Genomic DNA, 26839 nt, shown 5'->3' with positions numbered 1-26839 from the left:
TAAATATGATATCATGAAACATATGATAACATTAAATATGATATCATGAAACATATGATAACATTATGATATCATGAAACATATGATAACATTATGATATCATGAAACATATGATAACATTAAATATGATATCATGAAACATATGATAACATTATGATATCACGAAACATATGATAACATTAAATATGATATCATGAAACATATGATAACATTAAATATGATATCATGAAACATATGATAACATTAAATATGATATCATGAAACATATGATAACATTAAATTAAACCATTTTACGAAACCTTGACTTAAAATTTTCTTCACTTTCTACAATAAAACCTAGTCTCGCGTGATATTACGAAATTACTTTGTCAATCATCAAAATCAATTAAACCATAACATTTTAAAAATTCTATATTTAATATGGAGCATAAGCAATAAATGCGATACGTGGGATTCAACTATGAACAGACAATTCAACTTCATGCTTGGATTCAGATGACTAACTTTGAAAAGAAAGTCTAAATTTAAACCAGAAAAATATCCATTTTTATCGGCTAAGATTCGTAGGAACATATTGAAGAACAAAACGCTTAATTTGAGGTTAGATTTCCAAGGGTTTTTTGGTAATATTTAAGATAATTTAGCTGTATGACAAATAGGTTTTCCTCTTACGCGTACAAAAAAATGTGATGTTTATATATTCGTTAAATATCAGACAGAATTGCTCTGGAATGTGAAAGGTTGATGGACTGTTTTGGAACAACGCAGCAGTCTTCACTAGTAAAAATTAGTCGCTCAAATAGGCGAAACTATAAAGTCCAGGGAGGCTGAAAAGATGGTAGTCACGTGACTTTGTAGAGAACTGCAGCACCGTCTATCATTAAAAATTCAAACTATTATTCATTTTATTTTGCTAATGGTGGTTTAAGTTTTGATAGATTATCTATTTATTATTATTATTTAAAACACTTAACTAGTAATAGCAAAGTGGAAGTTAATTACCTGTCTGCAGTATTTGGAAGGAATAATATTTTTCTTTAACGTCGCACGGCCGACTATGAACACAAGTTATCGAATCGAAGTTGGCTGTGAAAAGGTAGTCACGTGATTTTGTTTTCCCATTTTAACAAGTTGATTAAGACCAAATTTACTTTATAGTTTCACCTATCCACTCCGCGCTTTGCTAAACTCTGCCCTATAGCAACCTAAAAGGAATTTTAACCAAAAGCAGCACTTTCTCAACAAACTAGTGCAGCGGTTCCCAATTTGTTTTGGGTTTAGAACCCTACATTATCCAATTAATTCTGGTGGAACCCCAACTAATTTTTTTACTCATCTTAAAAGACTCTTGACACAAACAAAGATGGCAAACAAATTCTTGGAACCACTATGACACCTTCATAGTGCATAAACAACGATCCTAAATAACTTACCAGTGGAAAATCAATTTGATCAATGAACATTACAGAGGTGAGGCCGAATATAAAGCCCCAGGAATGGAAGGATTGATATTATTGGCCGCGCGTTTTGGCTGCGATAGAAACTTCCGGCAAAGCAAATCAGAGTAACCGGAAACGGTTAAAGCAACCCGGTCTCTCTTTAAAAACGAGAGGCGCAAAAGCTCCACTAGACGGAGCTACACCTTCCATTCCTGGGGCTTTATATTCTTTGCGTGAGGTACCCTAAAAAGCCGAAACTATCTACATGCAGAGTTGGGCAAAACTTGGAGTTAGATTGTGCGAGTAATTTCCCCCCACACTTTTCTCACTCTACTCGCTGGTAGCGGATAAAAATCGTCAAAATTCGCTTCCGCCACTCGCAAGCGTGAAAATATAGCTAAAATATCTGTTTGAAACAGATCGACGCGGAAAGTGAAAAAGTGTGTAGCTGAAGCGGATTTTGACGATTTTTACCCGCTACCAGCGAGCATGAAAATGGGGCTTAAGAGTTGTTGATTTTTCACTTTTTATTCACTCGCCAAGTTAGCTCGCGGTAAAAGACTGAAGGTAGTCAATGTCAGCTCCTTTACTCTTATCAAGGTTATTAAAAGAAGGCGGAAAATTTTAATTTAAATTTAATTTAATGACTTTACTGGAGAGCGGGGTGCCATCTAGGAGCAACAAACACAAGGAGAACGCAGCTAGCCTTTAAACACGCTAATGCAGTGTTGTGTACTAATTTCATTGGACGAGCCTCTTACACTGAACGTTTCACGGAAAGGGGGAAGACAATTTCCGAATTTTTCCTTTCCGACGGCAGCAGGCGCTAAGCGTCTAACTAATATATATATATATATATATATATATATATATATATATATATATATATATATATATATATATATATATATATATATCGCTATCTATTGCGCGAAGTTTGAACTTATTTTAAAATGGCGCCTCTTTATCGAAGAAAATGTGCTTGTGGACATTCAAGGTTGGTAAAATCGTGCAGGTGGTAGACATTGAATTTTCTAGGTAATTCGAAATTTAAACAATACAGTTTTGTAATTTTAAGAATACAATTTATTTTTCAAAAATACGGCGATGTCAGCAGAGGGTTAGTAGTTTAGAGGGTTCATCAAAATAAAAAATGTAATAAATTTGAATCCTACCTTGAGCCACGGTAGCCAAGCTACTAATGACTAAAGAGTTTTAAAATGGCCTTGTTTTACTATTTATAGAACGTAATTATTTCGATTAACATTACTGACAATTAAATTAATAATCTAATTAGTTGTAGCTGGGGTTATTCTTAGCGTATTTAATGAAAATAAACTTATGCAACGTGAATTCGAAATTTCAAAAAGGTAAACTACCTTAGCCTTGCGAGTCTTCGATTAGGTTATTCGACAGTAAATAAAATTTATTTATTTTCTCCCTAAAATATTTATTTTCTTCCAAAACTATTTATTTTCTTCCTAAAATATTTATTTTCTTCCAAAACTATTTATTTTCTTCCTAAAATATTTATTTTCTTCCAAAACTATTTATTTTCTTCCTAAAATATTTATTTTCTTCCTAAAATATTTATTTTCTTCCAAAACTATTTATTTTCTTCCTAAAATATTTATTTTCTTCCTAAAATATTTATTTTCTTCCTAAAATATTTATTTTCTCCCTAAAATATTTATTTTCTTCCTAAAATATTTATTTTCTTCCTAAAATATTTATTTTCTTCCTAAAATATTTATTTTCTCCCTAAAATATTTATTTTCTTCCTAAAATATTTATTTTCTTCCTAAAATATTTATTTTCTTCCTAAAATATTTATTTTCTTCCTAAAATATTTATTTTCTTCCTAAAATATTTATTTTCTTCCTAAAATATTTATTTTCTTCCTAAAATATTTATTTTCTTCCTAAAATATTTATTTTCTTCCTAAAATATTTATTTTCTTCCTAAAATATTTATTTTCTTCCTAAAATATTTATTTTCTTCCTAAAATATTTATTTTCTTCCTAAAATATTTATTTTCTTCCTAAAATATTTATTTTCTTCCTAAAATATTTATTTTCTTCCTAAAATATTTATTTTCTTCCTAAAATATTTATTTTCTTCCTAAAATATTTATTTTCTTCCTAAAATATTTATTTTCTTCCTAAAATATTTATTTTCTTCCTAAAATATTTATTTTCTTCCTAAAATATTTATTTTCTTCCTAAAATATTTATTTTCTTCCTAAAATATTTATTTTCTTCCTAAAATATTTATTTTCTTCCTAAAATATTTATTTTCTTCCTAAAATATTTATTTTCTTCCTAAAATATTTATTTTCTTCCTAAAATATTTATTTTCTTCCTAAAATATTTATTTTCTTCCTAAAATATTTATTTTCTTCCTAAAATATTTATTTTCTTCCTAAAATATTTATTTTCTTCCTAAAATATTTATTTTCTTCCTAAAATATTTATTTTCTTCCTAAAATATTTATTTTCTTCCTAAAATATTTATTTTCTTCCTAAAATATTTATTTTCTTCCTAAAATATTTATTTTCTTCCTAAAATATTTATTTTCTTCCTAAAATATTTATTTTCTTCCTAAAATATTTATTTTCTTCCTAAAATATTTATTTTCTTCCTAAAATATTTATTTTCTTCCTAAAATATTTATTTTCTTCCTAAAATATTTATTTTCTTCCTAAAATATTTATTTTCTTCCTAAAATATTTATTTTCTTCCTAAAATATTTATTTTCTTCCTAAAATATTTATTTTCTTCCTAAAATATTTATTTTCTTCCTAAAATATTTATTTTCTTCCTAAAATATTTATTTTCTTCCTAAAATATTTATTTTCTTCCTAAAATATTTATTTTCTTCCTAAAATATTTTTCCTTCAAAAATAATTGTTTTTTTCTTCTAAAAATATTTTTTTTCCTCAAAAATAATTTGTTTTTTCTTCAAAAAATATTTTTTTCCCTCAAAAATAATTTGTTTTTTCTTCTAAAAATATTTTTAGGGGTGAGCTATCTGTCAAGGACACGTCAACTTGGGGATAGGGACGGAACACTCATGGCGGAAGTATGACAACCACCCGTTGGTGGTCGTCCTCACAAGGCCCGCCACATTATCTGCCTCCCAGACGCATGACAGGATTACGCCACCAGCCCCGGCTTTTAAGTTTGTTTTTGGGGTTTTACTCAAATTATCGCTTTTATAAAATTTTCCACTCTATTTCTTGAAGTTTTGGCTATAAAATGTGATAGAATTTGGGCGGATTTTCGAAAAAACATTTTTGACGGTGGGCTATTTTTGTGTTAGTTTAATTTCCGTTTCGGCTGCGGGGCGTTACTTATACCTGGTAATTCTGACCGAGGCGTGTTATATAGTTACTCAGGAATCCATACCTCTACTTGGAATGCTTATCGCGGCAGATTTTCGTCTCGATGTGGCTGACGGTTTTTTTGACGTCACTATGTGAACTTAACAAACAACAACGTGAGAGGGGAGCGCGCGCAGAGGGGATTTTTCTCTCGTAGGCGTGGCCAAAGCCGTCAGAGTGATCTTATCATACGCGATACGACCGAAAAAGCATTCCAAGTAAAGGTATGGATTCCTGAGTGACCAGTATAGATAGTCTGCCAGTCTCGTGTTGGGACATTTTAAATAAAAAGAATCAATTTTGGCGTTCTTATTTTTCGAATTTGCGGTCATTGTAGGTATGACCTTCAGAATAAAAAAAATAAATGCGACAGACAGGGGACTGACTAATTTATTGCTATTTACGGAAGTCAAATATTTCGCCAGGTACGCTCGTGTTAAACTATTATTCAGGGCACGCTTGACCCACTTGTTATAACTCTTTCAAGTTTTCTCCACACTGGTTAATGGGTTTTTCTCTCACTGGCTAACGTATTTCCCGCGGTTTCTTCAGTTCCCCCTTTTCAAAAGACCGTGCTAAGAATATTGATGTGTTGGTTCGCGAGGTAAAAATAGGTTGCCACCTTCCTCAAAAGATGGCGCCACTGGTAGGTATAGTCTAATGGAGAAGGAAATAATGGACTTAAGAAAAGGAAACGTTCTTTGATCCTAACTGTTAGAGTTAATGGATAAATTATAAGCTGTCGAAAACGAATTCTTTGGTTCAGTTACGTCGTCTTCAAAATTGAACCACACGAAGGTAACGTACGAAAGCACTGCTGCCACCAAACTGCCCACGAAACTCTGGTTCAAAATGGCGCACTTTAACACGGTAAAATGTAAAACGCCAGTGCTAATCTTTTTCTGCAGAAACATTCCAGTCGTCCACTGCCTACGACAAGTCTGTCTGGCGCCATGGGCCCATCTCAAATGGTAAGCTCGTAACAACGTTGAATTCGAATAGTTCATAAAACACATAACCGCGATTGGAGCCGACAGTTTTATAGAATATAACAAGTCAAATAACAGCACCCCGTAACCGTATTTCGTCAAGTATTTCAGTAACAACATTGTAAAGTATACATTTCCTGCCCAGTTGAATAAGAAGAAGCAAAGCAAATACTTGAACGTGGAGTTCATCTCGTGGACGGTTTCCATCAACTTCGTGTGCTGTTGACTAATGTACGCTAAGTCGTTGTTAACGTTAATGAATTTATCCGCCAGTTTCGACACTTTGAGCCGTTGAATTTGCACCGCAAACAGAACCACAGATTCGATTAAAGTACTCAAAATAAAAATTATATAGTAGAAGAAAAATTTATTTAACCCAACAACTATGTATCCGAGAACAACGTACCTTTTTAACAGTTCGAAGTTGAACAGAAAACGCGTTATGTGCAGTTTCAAGATCTCAACGTCGTACGTAACCACTTCTAGGGTTTTGTATAGCGTTACGACACAGCAAGCGACCATTATTGACATTTGGTAATATTTATAACGAGACAATTGATCTTTTTGGATCAATCTATCACCGCTAAGATCTTTCAAACAAAGTTTGATAATTTTTCCATTCCGAAAAGATTCGTTGATCAAATAGGCAACGCTTAGGAACTGAAAGGCATTAGTCAATTCTAGAATAAATTTCTCCAGGTTTCGTAGTTCGCTGAAACTGAAATATATCGACGATCCTATTTTGCGAATAACGTAAAAATTGACGAGAATGAGCACCACGTAACCGCGAAGCTTCATCTTTTCTCCAGTGACTCGACATAATAATCCGTGATACATCAACAGTTTTATGAAGAAATTTAAAACCCAGCTTTCACTGCGGGTTACATTGCGCGATTTGAGAATGTTCATGCTGGTTTTCACATGGACTCCTCCTTCCAGCATTAGTACCGTTCCAAGCGCCGGCTGGTTAACGTTGAACTGATAATTTTTTAATTATATTTAACGAGAAAAATTTCCCACGTTAGAGACTGTACCACGAGAAAGACTGTCTCACGATAGAGACTGTACGAAGAGAAAGACTGTCCGCCGATAGAGACTGTCCCACGATAGAGACTGTACGACGAGAAAGACTGTCTCACGATAGAGACTGTCCCACGAGAAAGACTCACACGATAAAGACTGTCCCACGAGAAAGACTGTTTCACGATAGAGACTGTACGACGAGAAAGACTGTCCGCCGATAGAGACTGTCCCACGATAGAGACTGTACGACGAGAAAGACTGTCTCACGATAGAGACTGTCCCACGAGAAAGACTCACACGATAAAGACTGTCCCACGAGAAAGACTGTTTCACGATAGAGACTGTACGACGAGAAAGACTGTCCGCCGATAGAGACTGTCCCACGATAGAGACTGTACGACGAGAAAGACTGTCTCACGAGAAAGACTGTTTCACGATAGAGACTGTACGACGAGAAAGACTGTCCGCCGATAGAGACTGTCCCACGATAGAGACTGTACGATGAGAAAGACTGTCTCACGATAGAGACTGTCCCACGATAGAGACTGTACGACGAGAAAGACTGTCTCACGATAGAGACTGTCCCACGAGAAAGACTCACACGATAAAGACTGTCCCACGAGAAAGACTGTTTCACGATAGAGACTGTACGACGAGAAAGACTGTCCGACGATAGAGACTGTCCCACGATAGAGACTGTCCCACGATAAAGACTGTCCCACGATAGAGACTGTCTCACGAGAAAGACTGTCTCACGAGAAAGACTGTCTCACGATAGAGACTGTACGAAGAGAAAGACTGTCCGACGATAGAGACTGTACGACGAGAAAGACTGTCCGACGATAGAGACTGTCCCACGAGAAAGACTGTCCGACGATAGAGACTGTCCCACGAGAAAGACTGTCCCACGATAGAGACTGTCCCACGAGAAAGACTGTTTCACGATAGAGACTGTATGACGAGAAAGACTGTCCGACGATAGAGACTGTCTCACGATAGAGACTGTCCCACGAGAAAGACTGTCCGACGAGAGAGGAATGGGAAAACGTCAGCGACGTGCGTTTCAAGGGCTTCAGTTTTGAGGAGCCAATGAGATACCGGCCGAGGTTTTATAGTGCAGCCGGAGCTTGCTCTTAGAGAGTGAGGTGCATTGGGAGCAACGCTACATATAGTCTCGACATAGTAGTTATCCCGAAGTAGAATAAAGTACATTCTTAAACTATGTTTAGTAGCATGCAAACCTAATCAATTTATTGAAATCCGTTTTGACCTTTTAGCTTACTTCATTCTTCTAGTACCTGTTGAATGCGGTTGAAAAGTCAGTCTGAGAGGCAGGTTGCGCAAACTTTGTATAGTGAAAAGAACTAAAACTAATATTTATTATTTTTACACATTCTTAAGAAAATACTTAACAATGCTCTAATATAAACTCAGACCATTAAAGAGGAAATAACGTTAAAAGGGAAGATTTTATTGTATTTCTAATGTACTTTTCAAATGGATATGAACACGTAGTCTCCCGACAAACCGAAAATCGCGATTGAAAATTTACTTGTTGTACAGCTATCCTAACGGAGTAAAATGTAAATATTATTACTTACTTATTTATAAAGCTATGGGTTATGGAAATACCATTGTGTGGGGCTGGTATCGAATATCAAATATTTGTTTCGAGCCATGTCAAATACCAAATCGAATATTTAAAACGACGAATATTTTTCAATGAAAGTACACGGCCAGTTAACTGATCAAATTCCAAATAGTAATTCGAATACCAAATAATTTGAAGTATTTAGTAATCATTTGGTCTTCGTTTTAGAGTTTCGGTTTTACTTTCCTGCTCTAGAAAAATGCAAAACCAGCCAAGCCTCAATAATCTGGCCAAAAGAGACTTAACAGCTGACGAGTAATAATGCGGAGCTAGAAGTAGTGGTACCATAGAGGAACCTTGGATAAATAATAATAGTTCCTATCTGGATATATCACTCTAGCGTTCCGCGTTCATTTGCTAAGTGTTTGTTCTGCCTTGTAGAAGGCTACGTGTTACGGGAGTTTCGGAAATTCTCCGCTAACTTCGCCGAAGCAGCGCTGTGGTCGCAAAAGCCATTTGCTGGTCAGGTTTTTTTTCAAGTGATATATCCAGGTAGGAACTACTATTATTAATCCAAGGAGGAGCTAGCCCCAGGAGAGACTGACCATAAGAAAGTTCCACACCAGGTCTTTAAACACGCTATCGCAGTGTTGCGTACACATTTCATTGGACGAGCCTTAACGCTGAACATTTTACAAAAAAGAGGGAAGACAATTTACGAATTTTCCCCTTCCGACGGCAGCAGGCGCTAAAGCTCTCTCGGCTCTCTCGTTCCGTGCCGTCAAATTCAAGTTAATCGATACTGGTCTGCGTTATTTGAAACTGTAAGTGCGACGGTTCTCTCCCGCCTTTACGGGCACTACTAGCTAACCATCTACTTGTACCACTATTGAGTAAACACAAAATTAATCCCCCCCCCCCTATAGACTCAAGGCCATTTCGCAAAGTCTTTAAGAGGTGTGGCACATCCGAGATAAAATATATATACTCTCCATTGGAATATAAATTTCTGGTCTTGTAGCCAACATTTGTAGGATTCTCATCATCATTACAACAGATTTTAATTAATTTTTGGTTCGCAAACAACAGTCAAGATTTTAAAGCCTCCAAGTCCGAGCTGTAAATTTTCAATCGCTTCCCATAAAATACTGTAAAGCTCGTCAGCTTTCATGTTTTCACATGGAAAGTACGCATATTGATACTTACAATTTCCAGTTAGGCTTCTTACCATTAGTTGCAGAACATGAGTTGCTAATTTTGGATGTTTATTCGAGTCAGATTCTATAGTTTCCACCAGCTTCTTAATCTGATTTTGACTTTCATTGGAATTTATTAAGCCTACAACCTCTCCAGTACTCACTTTGTAAATGAGATCTTGTTTAATGCTCATTTCATCGAGCATGATTGAAAAATATTTCTGATGTTCACTAACAATGTTAGAGTGTCGTATTTGCAAGCATCTCTCATTTCTTGTATTGTCTCCTTCTTAAATCCGCTAACCGCTTTGAGATCTTTCGAATAATTGTACAAAGTCCTTCGTGTCGGAAGTGTAAACGATTGTCTTAAGGTTTCGTAGGTGCTAGCCGATTAACTTTTAATATATAGGCACCTATGAATGATAGAAGGGTGCCATTTTTTAGGTCTACTGCCTTTGGAGTTGGCCCAACGTAACTGCTCCCGCAAAAAAAATCTTTGACATTTTCCAGGATTTTCAAATCATCAAATGGATTCTTTTCCATAGTTAGTTCTACACCATCCTGTTCAATTGAGCTTTGAATTTTCTTTAGTAATGATTTATTTTTTCGGTAAAGCGCTTTGATTTTTAATTTTAGAGCTGCATGTCTAATTCGGATTTCCTTGACACTCAGGATTTTGAGATTTGTTTGTTTTGGAGAAACCACATTCTTTTTTGGCGTTTCACACGTTTCAACAAAATCCTTCGTAGCAAGCCACATTTTTGACAATAGTTGTTTTGTTTACTGGTTAAATATTGACAATTATTTGAGAGTAGACTATTGGATTTATGACAATAACGAGCAGTACGAGTATTACTATGAAAATATTGTTAAAAAATGTTTGCAGTAAGTTCCAACAAGCATTCCAATCCAAATCAAATTGATTCAATAACTTCACAAATTTTTCGAAAGTAGATATCTGTGTTCCATGGGTAGAAAAAGGTTTATGGTATCCGTCTAGCTCTTCGTCGAATACAAAAACTCTCACAGTCATAGCTTCCGAAACTTCTAACCCGGCGCCCTTCTCTCCTCTAAGGTTTCGTAGTAAAAATTGAGAGGAAGCCCTCTGAGATAAATACAACTCTCTCAGCTGAATTTCGACCCCTTCTTCGGGGTATATAAATCCATTAGTCAATGTCCCTTCTTTGGACGCTAAACAGTTTGGGTAAAATCCTAAAAACCAGTCTTTTAGGTTTTACTCCTTTTAGTTTCACAAAAAATTATCCACCTGCAGTAACCTAGTAGTATGTGTAAAGCACGTTTCTCCGTCTTATACTAACTAGTGTTTATACTAATTATTAGTTTCCTACTGGTACCAAGTAATATGTTAGAAGGCAGACTACCATCGGGACGGTCTGCGTTAGACCACAAAAAAATCAGTTCGAACTTTGTTTTCGTACCGCGAACCGTAAACGTATTTTTGGTTGGAAGATATAATAGACGCATTCACATATTGCCTACAGGAAAATATGCAAAAATATAGGGGCGAAATCCACCCGAGGTACCTTCCTATTTAATAATGTTTGAGGTAGATGGCGACACTATAAAGTTTATGAAAAATAAACTTCTTTAAAAAGTTATTAATTAATAACTAAATTACAGTACTTTAAATTCTTATTAAAAATGTATAATTTTTGTAATTTAAATTAACAATTAATTTTAACAGTAGTTAACACTCTCCGCCATAGATGGCACTATAATACAATTTTAAACTATCCAATCAGGGAAGAGAATTTGGTAATTTAAATCTCGACAAAACCGTTCTCCACTAAAAACTGAAAACTTTCAACCAATCGTTGAAAATCAAAATTATGACGTCATGTTGCTATCAGAGCGACATCTACTAACAAATAACGCCACCACTACGTTACCTCGGATTAATTTTACCCCTTTAAAGTCGTCTTTGCCCGTTAAATATTGTAAATCGATCAATTCCAATAGATTTAGCAAGTGTTGCTCTAGGGGAAAAAACAACTTTTCATGTAAATGTAAGAGTACGTGCTCAATAGCCGCTAAATTAGATTTAGTTGGTGGAACTAAAAAAAGGGTCAGCGTGGTGGTTCTTGCAAAGCGCGCGATGGGCTAACCACTCTTAGAAAGTCTGTTCACCGGATTACGCTTAGATTAGCACTGCCAAAGTCAGGGACTTCAAAGATTATACGCGTAATCCCATTAGTACAGTCAAAGGTACGGCTCTGTACACCGATTACGCGGAGTGATCAGCCCCTCGAAAGCGCGTCAAGTGATTTGTAGAACAGAATTTTCCCGTGGAAGTAAGAAATCGCCCTGTTCAAACAAGGAATCTGAAACGGAAATAGACACCAATCGAGTCCTCAAAATTATTTCGAGTCCACTAATAATACAAATCTCTTTTAATTTAAATCTAAACACGCATGCCCTCCAATCTATTCATATTTTATGAATTAAACATTTTTATTAAAACTTGGATAATATCCTTTTAATAGAATCCATTACAAAAACATGGCACTCCAAAAATTGTAACTTATAAAATAATTATACGTTTTCGAGAATATAATGTTTTGGGTATTTAGCTTTAAAGAACTTATAGCTAAGATAAACTTACCTAAACGTTATCACTTATAATCATAATTAGAGTAAACAAGCGCCCATCTTAATTAGCGTAAACAAGCACAAATCGTAATTAAAGTAAACAAGCGCAAATTGTAATTAGAGTAAACAAGCGCAAATCGTAATTAGAGTAAACAAGCGCAAATCATAATTAGCGTAAACAAGCACAAATCGTAATTAGAGTAAACAAGCACAAATCGTAATTAGAGTAAACAAGCGCAAATCGTAATTAGAGTAAACAAGCGCAAATCGTAATTAGAGTAAACAAGCGCAAATCGTAATTAGAGTAAACAAGCACAAATCGTAATTAGAGTAAACAAGCGCAAATTGTAATTAGAGTAAACAAGCGCAAATATTAATTGGGGTAAACAAGCACAAATCGTAATTAGAGTAAACAAGCGCAAATATTAATTAGAGTAAACAAGCGCAAATATTAATTAGAGTAAACAAGCGCAAATATTAATTAGAGTAAACAAGCACAAGCCCAACTCTTAACAAGAACTGTATACCCTTAGCTTGGGTTTTAAGTTTTAGTTTTGATATATCAGCTTTGGGTGACGTGATTGACGTCACATTTTGAACAACCAATAGTCTTGTGGGTGCGAAGCATACACGTGGGAAACGCCAAACAGGCGCACGTTCTAACTCTCACTATAGGGCGCACCGAAGTCCAGTGGCGTCACCAGGATTTCAAAACTGGTGGCGCTTAAGCCATTAGCACTGGTCAGGGGCATCCTATAGTGAGTGATATGGGGGAAGGGGGGAGCTCCCAAAAAGGTTTTTAAAGTTGAAATATTGAGGCCGACTATGAAAAATTAAATTTTTGATGCCCATTTTTAAGTTCGAAGAAACTTTTCGACAAGTGAATTGGAAAAATTTTGAATTTTAGGTGGCGCTTCTCAGAAATTTTAGGTGGCGCTTCAGAAATTTGACAGGTGGCTCAAGCGCCGCCTAAAACACCCTAGCGACGCCACTGCCGAAGTCATGGTAAAAACGGAATCGAGTAATCGGTTCCCAATTTTTTTTTTTTTTGCTATGGAACCCTAAATTATCCACCTAATTCTATCGGAACCACAACTCATTTTTTAACTTATCTTTAATGACTCTTGACACAAACAAAGATGGCCGCGGAACACCTTTTGGGAACCACTGCTGTAAATATTCGAAATCCAGTTTTCGATCGAAAACTATAGATTTCGAACTTCGGAATCTCAACGAATGATATTCTGTAACGATTTCGAATAAGCATAAATCAATGCAAATTTGCGAAATCGATCTCGACATGGTATAGGGCATCGAGATCGAATTCCCATTCAATTTCTTACAGAGTAGCCCCCCCCCCCGATTTTTCTGAACACGAAATCGTTATCGAAACCCAAAATTTTTGTTGTCGATTCTCGAGTTGAGTACTCGACTCGAGACTTATAACTGTGTCTGAAAGAGCGTTCCAGGGCTTGAAGAAACAGATCAAGCAACTATACTTTGGGTTCCTGATCTAGAGGGTAAATTCTTTTTTACTACGGATGCCAGTGCAATTGGAATCGGTGGTATGTTGTCTCAGGTACAGCAGGGGGAAGAGGTTACTCTGGTATACGTTAGTCGGCTACTCCGGGGGGGGGGGCTAGTTAAATTATAGTACCCCTGAGTAGGAGAGCTTGGCTGTAGTTTCGTCATTATCTTGAGAGGCAGGACTTGAAAATAAAGTCGGGGTGTTATGTTTCGGGGTTAATTTTCGGAAATGTATGTTTGAACTTTGAACTTTGAATTGGAGAGGAGCTTATTTATTTGGTCATTTGTTTTTACTATAAACCTTCTTTCACGAAATTATTTGGTTCTTTTAGTTATAAAATAGCCAGTATTTTCTTTTACGGTGGTCTGATAAAAACTATTTTTTTTTGGGGATAGCTCAACCCTGGACTAATTAACAGTCCATGGCTTAACGCCGACCCCGACCGCGAAAACCCCGACCCCGACTTAATTTTGACCCCGTACGAACACTATCTCTGATAGCGCGTTCCACAGGTAAGACCTCAGAGCGCTCTAAAATGGTATCTGACGTCATAGATCTGCGTTGGAGCGCCACTGATATATTTTCCAGTGGAACACGCGTGGAAATTTTAATCAACTTTCCTGTAAAGTTAAAACGGCGGAAGTACAAAGACAAGGCTTAACTACTTACTTCGTTATCCTCATAATTCCTAAGCATATCATTTACATAATTAATAATTTAGGGTCTATGTTCGGTGCAGAATATTCTAAGGCTATAGTTTCCAATTCTTCATCAGAGCTGTCAGAAGATTATAGATATTTCGTTTAGACTACATTTAAGTAGATTATATTTATTCTTGTCTCAATTTAATCTGAAAACAGGAGGTTTGATTTGGTCTACATTTAATTTGAAGGATGATAAAACTAGCGAATTAGTAGATTAGTCCATTATAAAAAGGGATAAAAAAGCTAAACCCTAATCAAATTTGAAGAAAATTTAAAAACTTACCGATAGGTCTTCGAGCAAACAAAAAAAAACGCGAAACTCGGATCAAATAGATCTTCGAGTGAAAAACTAAATTAAAAAATAAATAAAATAGACAGAATTTCCAACGGTAGACCGTTTCCGTCCCAGTTGCAACTCATCAGTACCGTGCAGGAAATCTGGCTTGCGAATATTAATCCGAAAAGAGAAACTAAGCCTAAACATTAAAAATTTCAAAACGAGTTGCGTAGCAACGGAAAGCCGAATATAGGGGGAGAGTGGTGGAGAATAGTAAATACGAAATGTACATTTAATTTGAATAGTTGATTTTATAAAATAAAAAGTGGTCTTGCCCAACTTGTTAAAATGTTGCTCTTACGTCACAAGACCCAGCTTTATTAGTGTATTCCTCGCACGAGCGATTTTCACGCGCGCTAAAAAAACCTATATTCCTCGCGACTGTAGCGCGCGCTAGTAGGCTTGTGAAAGTAAGAGACTGTGACGTAAGAGCAACTTTTCAACAAGAAGGCCACGTTAGTTTATAAAAAGAACTATTATTCGCAGTTACTAAAGTCCAATCGAAAAGGGTTAATATGAGATTTGTTTTAAACTAAAATTACTTATTGATCACCAAAATTAAAATTTCAGTGAGAGATTTGTACAGTGCACCTCTAGGACCTTTTAGAGTTTATCAGTACTGGAATTATGGGTAATATAGGAGAGCTGCTGATATCACTAAAACCATAAGTGGATAGTAAACCCAATGCAAATTTTTTAATGATAGTCTGTTTTGCCAATGACAACGTAAACAATTACGTACCGACGGACTGACAACTCTCCGCGAACTGCTCCTAGTATTGCAGCGCGGGCGGGTGTCGGAGATCAGATCTCAACCTAGGGACAATCAACGTAAGCGAGCCCGTAAGGTACCCGTCTACAATTTAAAAAAAAACCAAAGGAGATAATATGAATGAATACGCCCGGACTACTCGCGTAACGTTATATGGTGGGGTTAGCGAGGGTCCTCAGTATAAATTTCCCGATTTCAAAATTACGTTTTTGCGCGTGACAATACCTTTACATTGTGAGGTATAACAGGCATATTTACTTGCTTTTATACCCTAACATGGCGGCGTATTTTCACGCGCAAAATGAATTTTAAGATCCCCCAATTGGTGTCTAGGAGAAATTTTAAATGAAACGTATCCAGCCAGTTGTTAGATTGCCAAACACTAAACCATTTAATTTAGCCTTAATATCCTAACCAAACATTTAAACTAACTTAAAACTACCTAAATACTAATTTAACTAAATTAAATATTAACAAATTAAGCAACTGGCCAGTGCTCGCGACATTAATGAAAAATAAAATATTGGTTGCAACCATTACCTAACAAAGTTCATCACGAAATGTTCAGTTGAACTGCGGAAACGTTATCGTAGTGGCAGAGTCCGGTTGGAGCCGTGGAAGAATCTGGGCGACGTTGTTGAAGTATTCGGGACAGCGGGACACAGAATTTGTAGTGGTGACGAGGGTAAATCTCGTACAATGTGCTGAAAGTAGCCGTTGATGGTGTGGCTTCAAATCATAGAATCGATGATATCTTTGACATCACGAATTTGCCAATGTAGATGGATGCTGCCTTTATCTTCAAGTTCACACGTATACCGCTCGAAGGTTAAATTAAACACGACTCTTATTGCCAAAATTAGTTGAATCGATCTTATAAATTGTCCGGTCTTAAATATGGAGTCCTTTTCAAATCAAATCCGGAACCGTTACAATAGCTCTTTCTATAAAATAATATAAACGCATACATGTATAAAATGTGTTATTTTTTGGAGCGCGCGCTTCCTAATATTTCCGTGTAGAGGGTCTCGTGCGTTTTCGCGCGAGCTCAACAAAAACCAAAATATGCGCGCGCTTTCGAACTTTCACTGCACGATGAATCTAACGTAATCACGTGACCTCTCGTATTTTATATCAAGAGCTATTTCTTTTTTTTAGCTCGCGTCCGAGCGCGCGTTATTAAAAACTCGCGTTATTTATCTATCTCGCGTATTATTTTCCAACTCTTCAATTTTGAGAATATATATATATATATATATATATATATATATATATATATCGCCAAAATATTCGACCAGCAATTATTTTAGGAGAAGGGGTCGTTATATTTATCATTACTGTGATATTTCGCATTACAGTATTTGGAGGAAGCCCGGAAAATCGGCGACGGTCCGCCGGCAATGCTGCCGGCGGACCAGCCAGGGACTATTTCAAATTGAAATTCTTTCAAAAGTGTAAATAACGTTTACTTTTGGAAAATAATGATAAATTATTGAGTCTGAAGATAAAATTAACTATTATAAACACTGGCTCCATTTCAGAAGTTAGGTTTTTCGAATTTCCAACCCAAACGCGTGTACGCTCCTATTTCTCGCCATCAAACTAACCAACTATTTTGCCAACGGAAAGAGTAGGAAGGGACGAGATTCCTGTTTTATAATAAAATTCTGATTCTGATTCTGAAACTTCCTATTTCTCAATCACTCCACGACAGACTATCATTAACCGAATTCATTCAGTGCCATACTTATGTTTATTATCCACTTACGCTAAAACCAAAAGTGTGACAATCCCTGTACTTTCGTATGCTAAAGGTTTAATGAATGCTCGACTCGAGATCGACCACATCAAAGACTATTTATTGTCGCCTTTCTGGATCATTTTTTAGACTATGGTATTATATCGAAGGTAGATGGCGATAGCATCTGCACAGAACGACGAAAAATCAAAAAATACACTAACTTTGACCAGTGCTACTTAGTTCCTCCGTTCCTCACTACGAGGCGTTATTTGTGGGTTTTAACTTCCTTCCCTCCCCAAGGCATACTTTCCCTCTCCCCTCCCAACTTGTATTTCGCTCGTAACATTCATTAAGAAATAGGTCCGATTGACACACTTTTGGTAATTATGTCACTTTTGCTAAAACTAAGAAACCGATAAACCTAAACGCTTGTACGCTCTTATTTCTCGCCATCAAACTAACCAACTATTTTGCCAACAGAAAGAGTAGGAAAGGACGAGTTTCCTGTTTGGAAACTTCCTATTTCTCAATCACTCCACGACAAACTATCATTAACCGAATTCGTTCAGTGCCATACTTATGTTTATCCACTTACGCTAAAACTAATAAACCGATATAGAACTTCCCCGATGAATTTTCAAGGCCATATAATAATTATTAAAAAAAATAACGCTCCATATTTTTACATTGAGACCGAATAAGCCTGTTACAACTATACACTCTTTTATATCCTTATTTGTGAGAGCTGCCATGTCTGATTTCAAATAGTGCATGCAAGGCCGCTTCACGCGGTCAAGTGCACGCGACGTCTCGAGCTGATGAGCACGTGCAGGCGCCCTTGCCTGTACTATTTTAAATTAGGCCTGTAATGAAATGGCCGACTTCGTAAAAGAGTGTATTGAATCGAGCGAGTATAAAGGGTGTTTCAAAAGGTTATGCAAAAATTTGAAGGAGTTGTAGGGGGTTTGTTGAGAAGTATGCCTGTTTTTTTTTACATTTTCCTACGATGAGTTACAAAAGCGCCAAAGAGCTTCAAAGTGTAGCCTACTAGCCCCTGGAAGTAGGCTGCAACAAGCAGCAGGGAAACGCGAACATTAAGGGGAAAAACAATTTCCTAACCCCTTGAAACACCCTGTATAGATCGATTTACAATTTTTAAGAGGCAGAGACAACTTTAAAGGGGTAAAATTCATTCGAGGTAACGTGGTGATGGCGTTATTTGTTAGTAGATGGCGCTCTGATAGCAACATGACGTCATAATTTTGATTTTCAACGATTGGTTGAAAGTTTTCAGTTTTTAGTGGAGAACGGTTTTGTCGAGATTTAAAATACAAAATTATCTTCCCTGATTGGATAGTTTAAAATTGTATTATAGTGCCATCTATGGCGGAGAGTGTTAACTACTGCTAAAATTAATTGTTAATTTAAATTACAAAAATTATATAATGTTAATAAGAATTTAAAGTATTATAATTTAGTAATTAATAAATAACTTTTTAAAAAAAGTTTATTTTTCATAAACTTTGTTACTTCTCAGGTATCATTTACTTCTGGTAATAGGCGGAAACTACAAAACGCCGTATATTTACACAACAGACATTAGTTTTTTTTCGGAGAGCTTGTTTTCGAACCGTAAAAGCAGGCTTTAGGTATTAAAAATACTTTATATAGTACAAAATATTTCAACAATGGAAAAATTCAAGAAGAAATAATTAATGGGAGTAGAGTCGTTTATCAATACTGTTATTGTTACCATTCTGGAAAACACGCCATTTATACCTTCTGCTTCTGTTGATACTCTATTTTAGTGTCTGTTATTCGGTCTTGTCAAATACGCACGTCACAGCCAATCAATAGAATGTTACAAAGAAAACGTATCGAAATTGACTTATTATCAACTTTTGGTTTTATCGAGAAACAAATTAATAAGTTTCAGATGAAAGGTACAGAAGACACAATAATATTGGATAAAAAATAGAAACATTTACATTAAAATCGCCTGTCCATGACAGAACCTATAGTAAACGCCAAGTTTTTAAGTTTTTTTATCTTGATTTACATTATTTCTTATCGTAAAATAAATGACTCTTACAAGGAGACTACCTGAGGTGGTTATCTCCGATTTGGTTCAAACTCGGGTGGTAAGTAGACCTTCATGTAACTTGAATATCCCTAAAAGGTTGGACAAGAATGGGCTTTCGTTTTGCTATGGCAACCAAAAACATTTTTCACAACTTAAAAACTGATTTTATCTATGAAAATTAACATGGGAAAATCGAAGATTTTAAGGGTCCCCCCTAACAATATTTTTCAAAAATTATAAAAGGTTCATCAATTTGATACATAATTCAGATCATGGCTAAATCTGGTACATTTGGACCAATATAGGTCAATTTTGGTGAAAATGAGTAAATATACATATATTGGGTAAATACGAGTAATCAGTTTTTAAGTTGTGAAAAACATTTTTGGTTGCCATGGCAAAACTAAATCCCATTCTTGTCCACCCTTTTAGGGATTTTCAAGTTACATGAAGGTCTACTTACCACCCGAGTTTGAACAAAATTGGGGATAAACACCTCGGGTAGTCTCCTTGTTAGTAGTATATCATTATTTTCACAGTACAATACGTATTTATATTGGAATTTACTAGTAACTCGAAAAATTGAAAACTGGCGTTTACTAGGTTTTGACATGAGAGCGAAGTTGGTTTACAGGCAAATTCGGACTGCTTTGTCGGCACTGACAAGTTAGTTTGACGATACGTCAGGAGATAACAGTGAAAGCCGCGATGTTCACGTTCGGAACGGATGCTTAACCTCTGTAATATGTTATTGCTAATGAACTTCTTTTCAGCACGTATCAGAGCATCTGTCAAACAATGTTTGTAACACTCTACACGGTTGATTTAATGAATGAGTTCTTTTTACTATAAGTAACACAATTAAGCATAAGTGTGACGGCTGTAGCCAGGGTTGACTAGTGAAAAATGTACCTAAATATTCATAAATAATGGCAAATATGGCGTATCATAAATTCATCAATTCCATTTCATTTAAAAAAATTGTGATCGTCCAAATAAGTCATGTACCTCAAGTGATAATAAACTCCTATTTTAATTCTGACGGGTAAATGTTGGCTGTACTTCTGAAGTATGTTACTTATGATATAAATTTAGAGAATTGGTTTTTAAGTATTGGTTTTGTAATTTGACCTAACGTTTTCTATTATTTTAACAAAAAGAAATGATAACTGTTTGCATTTCGTGAGAGTTTTTACTTAAGCCTTAGTTCCATTAGCTAAAGAGAGTAAACATGGCGTGCACTTTAAGAACAAAGAAAAATGGTGTTAACCCGTCTACGTTTGTATTCAAATAATCTATAAAAACTTATAATCAAAAGTAACATAACTCGCCAAGTGTGCCATCTACAACGGCTTCTCAGTAAAAGGTTTGCCACGGTAAAATGAAGCGACGCAAAACATAAATTTAAGTGGCGTAGCCAGGAATTTGGTTCAGAGAAAGGAACACCTATAAAAAATAAAAAAAATCACTCATATTTTGTGGGAGTTCACCCCCTGGCAACGCAGAAAGTCAAAATTGCTGATTTTACAGATTTCAGTTTTGAAGGGAGCTTGCCTTATTGATGATAGTAATTTTAAATTATAAGATTTTAGTTTAATTCCGAGATGAGAATTTTGAAGGTCGGACATTTACTCTTATTTCCTAATCTACTACCACAAAATTACCTCTACTACCATAGAAATACCTCTACTAAGACCAAATTACCTCTAATACCATAGAAATACCTCTACTAAGACCAAATTACCTCTAATACCATAGAAATACCTCTACTAAGACCAAATTACCTCTAATACCATAGAAATACCTCTACTAAGACCAAATTACCTCTAATACCATGGAAATACCTCTACTAAGACCAAATTACCTCTAATACCATAGAAATACCTCTACTAAGACCAAATTACCTCTAATACCATAGAAATACCTCTACTAAGACCAAATTACCTCTAATACCATAGAAATACCTCTACTAAGACCAAATTACCTCTAATACCATAGAAATACCTCTACTAAGACCAAATTACCTCTAATACCATAGAAATACCTCTACTAAGACCAAATTACCTCTAATACCATAGAAATACCTCTACTAAGACCAAATTACCTCTAATACCATAGAAATACCTCTACTAAGACCAAATTACCTCTAATACCATAGAAATACTTCTACTAAGACCAAATTACCTCTAATACCATAGAAATACCTCTACTAAGACCAAATTACCTCTAATACCATAGAAATACCTCTACTAAGACCAAATTACCTCTAATACCATAGAAATACCTCTACTAAGACCAAATTACCTCTAATACCATGGAAATACCTCTACTAAGACCAAATTACCTCTAATACCATAGAAATACCTCTACTAAGACCAAATTACCTCTAATACCATAGAAATACCTCTACTAAGACCAAATTACCTCTAATACCATAGAAATACCTCTACTAAGACCAAATTACCTCTAATACCATAGAAATACCTCTACTAAGACCAAATTACCTCTAATACCATAGAAATACCTCTACTAAGACCAAATTACCTCTAATACCATAGAAATACCTCTACTAAGACCAAATTACCTCTAATACCATAGAAATACCTCTACTAAGACCAAATTACCTCTAATACCATAGAAATACCTCTACTAAGACCAAATTACCTCTAATACCATAGAAATACCTCTACTAAGACCAAATTACCTCTAATACCATAGAAATACCTCTACTAAGACCAAATTACCTCTAATACCATAGAAATACCTCTACTAAGACCAAATTACCTCTAATACCATGGAAATACCTCTACTAAGACCAAATTACCTCTAATACCATAGAAATACCTCTACTAAGACCAAATTACCTCTAATACCATAGAAATACCTCTACTAAGACCAAATTACCTCTAATACCATAGAAATACCTCTACTAAGACCAAATTACCTCTAATACCATAGAAATACCTCTACTAAGACCAAATTACCTCTAATACCATAGAAATACCTCTACTAAGACCAAATTACCTCTAATACCATAGAAATACCTCTACTAAGACCAAATTACCTCTAATACCATAGAAATACCTCTACTAAGACCAAATTACCTCTAATACCATAGAAATACCTCTACTAAGACCAAATTACCTCTAATACCATAGAAATACCTCTACCACAAAAATACCTCTACTACCTAAAAATACCTCTTGTACAAAACATCTACTACAAAAATACCTCACTAAAACATCTACTACCCCAAAATACCTCACTAAAAACATCTACTACCCCAAAATACCTCACTAAAAACATCTACTACCCAAAATTCCTCACTAAAACATCTACTACCCCAAAATACCTCTACTACAAAAACACCTACTACTAAAATACCTCTACTAAGATCAAATTACCTCTAATACCATATGAATACCTCTACCACAAAAATACCTCTACTACAAAAACACCTACTACAAAAATACCTTTACTGCTACCAAAATACTTCTACTACCACAAAAATACCTTTACTACTACCAAAATACCTCTACTACAAAAATACCACATTACAAAAAATACATCTACTAAGACCAAATTACCTCTAATACCATAGAAATACCTCTACCACCAAAATACCTCTACTACCACAAAAATACCTAACTACAAAAAATACCTCTACTGTCACACAAATACCTCTAGTCACACAACTACATATATTGTCACACAAATACCTCTATTGTCACACAAATACCTATTCTGCCACACAAACACCTCTACTGCCACACAAATACCTCTATTAAATTAGAGATATTATACCTCTATATCCGGAAATGCCAGAATATAATTGATCGCATTTGCTAGCACGAAAACGAGGTGCTACATATTTTTACAAACGCCGATGTTTGATTTATATATTATTATATATATTATATTACTTTGCAATCATCATTTGTAATATTATCATCAATAAGTATATGCCTCTGTATAATATTTCCATAGAAAATATTTCAATGAGACCTTGTTTCACATTGAATATACAACTATATAGTAAACTGCAACTGAAAAATTATTGTAATCTTTGCGCAATTGAAAAGATCACCATTGAAACCAAATCTCGTGATCGCGAGGCACGAGATAAACTACAGATTGTCAAATCCAGAAACGCGCGAGGAATTTTCCGCTGGATGACGCGTTTTTCGTATCCCGTTTCATTAAAGAAAACGTCTTTATGGCATACTTACGAGTGATTATGTTACGTATGCTATCAAACATCGGCTACTATGGCTAAACAATGGGTAACGCCCAATGATTACAAGTGATATTCTGATACAAAAGAAATTTCGTTCTGTTTGCATTGTCCCAGCTGAAGAGAAACAAGCCTTTTAATATTCGTGACAACATTTATCCGAAATTAAGCAAAGCGCTCCGGTGCTGTATTCGCGAACTTGAAGACGCTTTCTAAACACTGCCAAGATAGATTGACGAAACGTTTGTTAGACACTATGGAAACCTAGACGAAGTAGACGTTTCAGGATCATAAAACGGCTTAATCTCTGTATTGTCTGAAGCTGCTGTTCGTTCCTTCCCAAAAGATATGGTCAGTTGGTCAGTGACACTCTTAAAGTAAGCGGTTCGCTGTTTCATCCGTTTAATTTAACAAATAATAATTTATCATTTTACTATTTATTAATTAAATTAGTATACTAATTACGTTAAGAGTTAATTCAATTAAAATGTCACGTAAAATTATTTATTTTAACGGTACTAATGTTTATCGCAAAAGTTTAGCTTTTCTGTTCAAATGTTTGGAGCACCAAGGATTACTGGATCGAGTTCAAATTAAAAGGTTTTCTTGGAAATCTCGAATTATTTTCCTGATGGTGAACTTATACACGTTATGTTCGATTTACGTGTGTATGTCGGTGACCATCCGATTGGAGAAACGCGTTAACGTGTTGGACCAGGTGTTTACTTTGACGAAATTCATCTCGGTGGCGTACTTAGTTAACAACAGTTTGTTCAACGGCAGACTGCTTTCTATCTGTATGGAAGTGTTGAATCTGTACCCATTACCAGCCAGTCGTATGGCGTTATTGTTAACCTATCAAGTGCTATTCGCGGTCACGTCCATAGTAGCCATGATTTACTCTTGCATTCAAACTTTCCTCGACGACGAGTTTATGTCCCATTACTCCTACTCCAATTTTTACGATTCGGACTTCTACCAGAAGAATTGGCTCGCGTACGTCGTCGCCGAGTCGGACCAGATAATGTACAACCATTTCACGGTGCTCTCCTTCATCTACCATTCGTTGGTCATCTTCGCCGTGGAGACGCTAAGGCTAGAAATTGGAAATTTCGCCCTAGTGGTCGCGGACGTTGAAAGTTATATTGGTGAAATTATAGCCAAACACACGGACTTGTTTGAGATGGTGTTGAATTTGAACGAATCCCTACGAACAGTGGTTTGTTTGTGGTTGATCGAATCAACTGGGACTTTCTACTTCACTTTAATCCTGTTGTACAAGGATTTGGAGTTGTTTTCGCTGAAGTTTATCTGTTTGATTTTGCCCATTGTGAGCGTCTGGGTTGTGCTGGAGACTCTGGCGTTAATGGCTGACGGCACGTCGACTCTGGTACGCGCGTGTCACCTCCGAGCCGCCAAACTGAGGATGTCCAACAACGAACAGACGAGGGAATGTTTCTTGAGACACAAAATTGGATCGGCCCATTTCCGTTTCACGCTGCTGAGAAGTGGCGTAGTGGATCAGAGTTTTGTCGGCGGACTGTTCGTCGCCGTGGCGTCCTACGCCACTTTTGTGGTGTCAACTATCGGTTTTGACCACAATAATGGAATCCCAGACGAAACGAAATTGAATGTCAACCATAGTAAAACTTAAAGATGCTTTATATCTCCAATACATGGACGAAATACTACTCTTCAACACTTGCGGACAAAGCTAGACGTTTAGTAGTCTCTAAGGCAGCTGTTCCTTAAAGGTGTACCGTGGAACCCTGGGAGGGTCACAGGGGTTCCAATTATTCGAGCGCGGCCATCTTTGTTTTTGTCGAGAGTCTTTTAAGATAAGTAAATAAAATTTGTTGGGGTTCCGCCAGAATTAGGTGGATAATTTAGGGTTCCATAGCAAAACAAATTGGGAAGCGCTGCTCTAAGGGGCCAAGTTATTATGACGTCGGTAAATTGTTTTGATGGGAAACGTTTTGAAACTTGCCTAGACGTGTTAATTATATACGTCAGTTCCAACTTCCTGACAAAAATCGCGTCATCAACTTAGTACTCTAGTTGTCAAATTTTGTTTAGAAACCGACTTCTCGAGTATCGCACTACGCATATATTCATAGTTTCTAAGCATGGAAGAAGAAAGCTAAGGAATAGAATTGAGTATCGAAGTTCTACCCACGGTTGGATGCCAACTCCCACAAACGGGTGAATGGGGTTGAAAATATGGGGATCGCATCGAGGTAAAATTGACACGTGACAGCAAACTAGCTTCATCGCACCATGATGCGGCCATCAAGATAACTAATATATTTTTGGCCGTTGCGGTTGCACCCGTTATTTTCATAGCCACAACATCTCCACAATGACAAAATTTTAACTGTTTTTGCTGATGATTTTAAATCTAATTTAGCTATAAATTTTATAAAATGGGAAGGTATTGTGTTTAATATCACTGTAATTTTGAAAATATATTTTTCGTATGGAAAGAGGGCGCCAAACAGTTCTATTTCTATCCTACGTCACAAATATTTTACCACGATAACCCCCTTTTTCACCCCTCTAATTCTCCCACCTGGGGGTGGCGGAGTTCTCGCATGGGGTGTGAATCGCGCGCCTCAATTCTATTCCTTAGCTTTCTTCTTCCATGTTCTAAGGAACTGTTTCGTCAACCTCCTAGATTTATTGTATTATTTTTACGAGTAATGTTTATTTAAAAACATAGCTACGTCTCGCGTCGTGCTATCGTTTGTATCTCAAATTCTATTAACTGAGGGAATAACTGAGGACCGTGTTTTACAATTTAACGGTTAGTTTGTTTAACAAATTTTAAAACTTCAGAGATTCAGGTAATGATTTGTGTTATAATTTTTCATACTATTATAATTTTAATGTGTTTAAGAACGGTGAACGGTTTCGGAACTTTCGGTTAATGGACTGATCCGACTGAAAATAGTTGTTAAGCTATTATATTTTCTGGAGAGGCTCTCCCCCCTACCGGCCAACTACCCACACAAGCCGAACACCACCTGCCGGCCCTGGCACCACGGAGTAAGGCTAGCTGCAAACGCCGCAACAGATGATATTTTACAAAATTTACAACAAGCGTAAAAAGCGTTCAACAAGATCCTACGTCACGTTAGCAACGGTTTCAACGAAAATAATTTTTCAGATACTTCGTTGAGAGTTACTGAACGCAACCGGTTACTAGTGAA

General features: G+C 35.9%; 1 protein-coding gene across 1 annotated transcript in view; it reads right to left on the bottom strand.

Annotated features, from left to right (window-relative positions):
* LOC149958304 (uncharacterized) overlaps positions 1-16327 on the bottom strand; it is a 65205-nt gene extending 48878 nt beyond the window's left edge. The window contains exon 1 of the mRNA XM_090164922.1: positions 16113-16327. The gene's annotated coding sequence lies outside the window, so the exon portion shown is untranslated. The remainder of the gene's footprint in view (positions 1-16112) is intronic.
* Between the last annotated feature and the right edge of the window lie 10512 nt (positions 16328-26839).

This window comes from Leiobunum rupestre, chromosome 2 (assembly GCF_980474605.1).
Source record: "Leiobunum rupestre chromosome 2, qqLeiRupe1.1.hap1, whole genome shotgun sequence".
Taxonomy (NCBI): Eukaryota; Metazoa; Arthropoda; class Arachnida; order Opiliones; family Sclerosomatidae; genus Leiobunum; species Leiobunum rupestre.
Note: the sequence above shows the minus strand (reverse complement) of the source record. Positions and strands in the feature narration are given on the sequence as shown.